At 46.2% G+C, this 5,484-nt stretch overlaps 1 protein-coding gene across 1 annotated transcript in view; it reads left to right on the top strand.

Annotated features, from left to right (window-relative positions):
- Positions 1–5,227: 5,227 nt before the first annotated feature.
- The window catches only part of GMNN (geminin DNA replication inhibitor), a 9,429-nt gene continuing 9,172 nt past the window's right edge, over positions 5,228–5,484 (top strand). The window contains exon 1 of the mRNA XM_029945455.1: positions 5,228–5,379. The gene's annotated coding sequence lies outside the window, so the exon portion shown is untranslated. The remainder of the gene's footprint in view (positions 5,380–5,484) is intronic.

Below are 5,484 nucleotides of genomic sequence, written 5' to 3'. Positions count from 1 at the left end.
TAAGACGTAAGAGTAATTTGCTCTCTCCTTCATGTAAGATGCCCCTCAGCATGGGCGGCGGTGCACCTCTAGGCCTTCCCCTTCCAAGGGACTACAAGCGCACCCCAGGTGAGGTCCAGGCAAGGGTTCCTTTCCCATGATGATGGCTAATTGAAGGTCAACTTGACTGGGCCATGGGGCGCCCAGACATTTGGTTAAACATTATTCTGGGTGTTTCTGTGAGGGTGTTTTGGGATGAGATTAAAATTTAAATAAGTAAATTGAGTAAAGCAAATTGTCTTCTGTAAAGTGAGTGGGCTTCGCCCATCAAGTGAATGTCTGATCCTCCAATCTCCCCCAGGAAGAGAGAATTCTCCGGCCTGATGGCCTTTCAACTGAGACATGGGCTCTGCCTGGCTCTACAGCAGGCTCAGGCCCTCAGAGCCAAACTGGGACATTGCCTCTGCAGACTTTGGACCCGTCAGCTGACATAATCACGTGGGCAGATCTACCCTCTTGGTGTTGTTTCTCTTGAACAAAAATACCTAATACACCTGTCCCCCCTTGTGTAGCCAGCCATTCATTCTTACCATACAAACTGACTCAACAAGTTAACTCTCGTAAAATTAGCACCGGGAATTTTGTGAAAACTTTCTCCATGCCCAGATCCTTTCAGAAGTCGTCTGGGTTTAAAAAATGACCTATAACTAAATAACAGAGGACAGAGAGATAAAGAAGACAATTTTCGCTTCAAATGCTCTTGTTTTGAAAAGGAAACAATGATGGCCCGCTGTAAAAGCTCAGCAGTTTCCTTATACAGATGACAACTAGCAGACCCTGGAATGTCTTTTGTAAATAATGCACTTTTCAGGCCCAATACTCACTGCTCTGAAAAGTGACAATTAAAACATTCTTTTAGGGGGCCCGGGTGGCTCAGTCAGTTAAGCATCCAACTTTGGCTCAGGTCATGATCTTGGGGTTTGTGGGTTCGAGCCCTGTGTCAGGCTCTGTGCTGACAGCTCAGAGCCTGGAGCCTGCTTTGGGTTCTGTGTCTCCTTCTGTCTCTGCCTCTCCCCTGCTCACACTCTGTCTCTCAAATAAATAAACATTAAAAAAGATTAAAACCACTCCTTTAAAATACAAATACACTGGGGGCAGCCAGCTAGCTCAGTAAGGAGAGCATGCAACCCCTGATCTCAGGGTCCTGCGCTAGAGCTCCACACTGGGTGCAGAGAATACTGAAATAAAATGAACTTTATAAATAAATAAATAAAATAAACTTTAAGAAAAATAAAAAAAATTTAAAAAAGTACAAATACAATGAGAAGAGAAATTACGTATAATGGCTTAAATACAAGGTTTACATTCATCATGGATTGTATTCACCATGTGATTTATTTTTCATCTCCTGGGTACCTTCTAATCACCTGTTTACTGCCTCTCATCTTAAAGCTGATGTATCATCATTAACATTAGTAAGCGCCTCACATCATCGATTATTAAGATGTTACCTTAGAAATAAAAATCCTAGGGCGCAGGGCTGGCTCAGTCGGCAGAACGCGCTAATCTTGATCTCAAGGTCAGGAAGTCAAGCCCCGCGTTGGAAGTAGAGCCTATATGGAAAAATAAAAAATAATAAAAATAAAAACCCTGATTCTGATACACTGTTTGGACATTTTTTCCAGCTCTCATTGTTTTCCAACTTCGTGCGTGTCTTGGGTAACCTAAAATGTAAGTTCAACTATTTGAGTACAATTCGGCAGTTTTTGAAGAGAATGTAATTAATTGTTATTTGTTACTGCAGGGCAATTTTCAGAAAAATAGAGATTATCATATAATAGGCAATTTCTGAACTCTGGCTAAAAACTCTGGGTGCCTGGGTGGCTCAGCTGGTTAAGCATGCAGCTCTTGGGTTCAGCTCGGCTCGGGACTTCACACGTGGGGAGTTCGAGCCCCGCATCAGGCTCTGGGGGCTCTGTAGGTTTGTTCTGGCTGGCAGCACTGAGCCTGCCCAGGATTCTGTCTGTCTACTCTCTCTGCCCCTCCCCCATTCATGCTGTCTCGGTCTCTCTCAAAATAAAAATAAACTTAAAAAAAAAAAAACTTGGGAATTTAGCTTAGCCTTAATAAATGATAAATTGTAAAAAGGTAAATGGTATCTCAATTGGTCCTCTTGATTTTCATTAGCATTTTACTGTCATTATTCCATGTTAAATAACTTGGTTTTGGTTTTCTATTGCAGTACATTACTGTGTTTCCTTCTCTTTTCGCAGTCTGATTAGAAATGTTCTTGGGCAAGATATAAACAGCTCAACCATGCACACCCATGGAGTCTGTGCTCAGCTAGAAGTGGCTAGGAGAAAGATTATAGAAAAATATCCATGGTTTTGTTTAAAACCATGTAGAGTGGAACACTGTAGCGAACTGAAGGATTATACGGGAGCCACGATTACTGCGTAAACTTAATCCTGTCAATACCCAGGGTTTCCTGACTACAGATAAAACTATATATATATTTGGAGGCCTAGGCAAAAATTCTGATTAAATGGCAACCACTCGTAACTTTTTTTCCAGATCTCTACAAAATTGTTTTCCCTATGAATGTGTTCCTCAAAAACAGTATGAAAACACACATCTTAGAGACATTCCCAGAAGTTTGGGGGCTGGAAGATCTTCTGTCTCTGGAGAGAGAAGTATTTTCAGAACTTCTCTCTACATGTGAACTTTCAGTCAGAAGGTCTGAAGCCTGAGTCTGTCACTGCCTACAGGTCTGAGATCTTGGACTTGTCATTGAGTCTCTCCATCTTGTGAAGAAGGGAGTGGAAACCGTGTTCCTGACAGGGCTAACAGGATGCAGTGGGGTAACATAGGTTATGGTATTTTAGAGCAGCATGTCTCACTGAAATTCAATAAGATGCAAATGTGAGCCACACCTGTAATTACACTGTTTTCAGGTAGCCATATTTTAACAAGTAAAAAGAGGGGCATCTGGGTGGCTCCTGGTTGAGTGTCCAATGTCAGTCTGGTCATGATTTCAGAGTTCATGAGCCCCACATCAGGCTTTCGCTGTCAGTGCAGAGCCCACTTTAGATCCTCTGCTACCACCCCACCCCCACCCTCCTCTGCGCATTGGAGTGCTTCCTCCCCCACAAAAATAAACATTTTAGGGGCACCTGGGTGGCTCAGTCGGCTAAAGCATCCGACTTCGGCTCAGGTCAGATCTCACATTTGTGGGTTCGAGCCCTGCGTCAGGCTCTGTGCTGACAGCTCAGAGCCTGGAGCCTGCTTCTGGTTCTGTGTCTTCTTCTCTCTCTGCCCCTCCCCCTCTCATGCTCTGTCTCTCTCAGTATCAAAAATAAATAAAACATTAAAAAAATTTAAAAATAAACATTTAAATTTAAAAAGTAAAAAAGAAACCACTGAAATGAATTTTAACAATAGTTGCATTGAATCTATCCAAGGTATCATTTCAACAGGTAATCGATACAAAAAATAACAGAAATGGTTTGCATTCTTTAGTACTAAACCTTTGCTATCCAGCATATATTTTATATTATAGCAGATTTTGATGAGGACTAGCTACATTTCAAGGGCTCAATAATCATTATATGACTAGTCGCCACCCAACTGGAGAGCACAGGCACAGATGTGAATGACTCACACAAACTAGTTGTTCATTTAGCAGACAAAGCAGAAAGGATCTAACCTAAGCTAGTAAAATGGTTGTTTCAAACTCTGGGAACTTCAGGATTTTTTCCTAAGGTAGGCATCATCTCCTTTGGTATGCTGAGTTAAAAGAAGAATACTGAAACATGTACAGTAAAAGTTTCCCTACACCATTTCAAAACTAAGCAATATTATTAGCAACTACAGATTACATTTGGGGAAGAGGACTTCATGATACTTCTGGAAAATCATGAATTCTCTTACTGCTTCTTCGGTTTTTAGCTATGGTGACCCCTGGATTCTACCTCTCTGGTTTGCTTACTATTTTCATGTGGAAGGGATTTCTTTTCCAGCTTTTTAGGTCTGTTAAGGAATATTATGAACTTTGCTTTATATCCTACCTAGGACAGACTACCTAAATATAACTTTTTATATACTTTTGAATATGTACTTACTCATTTCGGGTCTTTCCAGTAATCCCGTTTTATCACCTGGCTCAATGAAGAAACTGGAAGTCAGAACCACTATTTTGACTGGTTGGAATGTCAAAGTAAACCATGCTGGGGCGCCAGGGTCTCAGTTGGGTGAGCATCTGCCTCTTGATTTCAGCTCAGATCATGGTCTCCTGACTCGTGGGTTCGAGCCCCCAGTCAGGCTCTGGGCCTGCCTGGGATTCTCTCTCTCTCTCTCTCTCTCTAAATGAATAAATAAACAAACAAATGACACCGTGCTTGGTACTGGTCATCAGAATTCTCCCTTTGGAAATTCAGTCTACTGATGGTTTTCCAACCAACGGGCTGCTTCCTTTATGAATTTAGACTTTACTTCTTTCTCCCAAACAAAGCCAGGACCACATGCCTGTGCTTTATACACTGTGAACCGGGTCAAAAAGACCCGGGTGAGCCGGGCAGGCAGGGCACATGGGGTACACAGGTGAGAAAGCACTTCCTGAAGGAGGCGCTGTGCGTGGCTGGTGGTACTCCTTCCCTCTGAGAATGCGAATCCGCCGGAAAGTTAAATGGGAAAACAGACTCGTACTAAAGACCGGCCTTGGTGAATCCAAATGTGTCCCTAAGCAGGCTGACAGTTTTATAGAGTAACGAGAATACAAAGCCAGAGGTGTTGCTAAGGTGTCCCTGCGCCTTAACGCTGCAGTGTTGTGTTCCCCGCGCCGGGACCGGCCCCGGGACGGTGAGGGGCTGCAGGTCCCGCTACCGCCGCACCGCGACACGGGACGCACGGAGCCCAAACCCGGGAGCCTGTCACAACATGAGGCGTCCAGGAACCAGGGCCGTGCCGACAGGTGAGTCGTGCACCACCTCGAGAAAAGCTTGTTCTGCGGGTGTTTTCCGTCTACGGGGCGAGCTCCTCCCCCGCTCCGCGCAACCGGCAAAAGGCAGAGAGCATTCCACGCTCAAAAACACTCGGAGCGGAGGTCTGACGGCAGCGACCTCCGGGCGCCCCCGCTCCAACCAGCGCAGCTCCCAATGCGCAGGCGCGGGAAGGGGCGGGGCCAGCGCGGGCGGAGGCGGGAGGTGATTCGCCGGACTCGTCTCGCGTCAGCGGGTCACGTGGCCGTCGCGCCGTCGAGCGGAGTTCGCAAGCTCTTCCAGTGGCGGGCAGCGGCAGCCGCAGCAGCCCCAGCAGCCGCGGACCCTGTGCGAGGTGCTCCTGCCACAGCTTCCCGCGTCCGCCACGAGTATCGGGCACTCTCATCCTATAAGTGCGAGGGAGGTGGGTACGCGGGGGCCGCTCCCCGACAGCTGCCGGGCGGCAGGGGGGGTCGGGGTGGCTGCGCCCGAGGCGTTGCGGGGCCCGCGGCGGGGAGGCAGGGCCGGC

This window comes from Suricata suricatta, chromosome 7, assembly GCF_006229205.1.
Source record: "Suricata suricatta isolate VVHF042 chromosome 7, meerkat_22Aug2017_6uvM2_HiC, whole genome shotgun sequence".
NCBI lineage: Eukaryota > Metazoa > Chordata > Mammalia > Carnivora > Herpestidae > Suricata > Suricata suricatta.
This window is presented reverse-complemented; position numbering and strand designations above follow the sequence as displayed.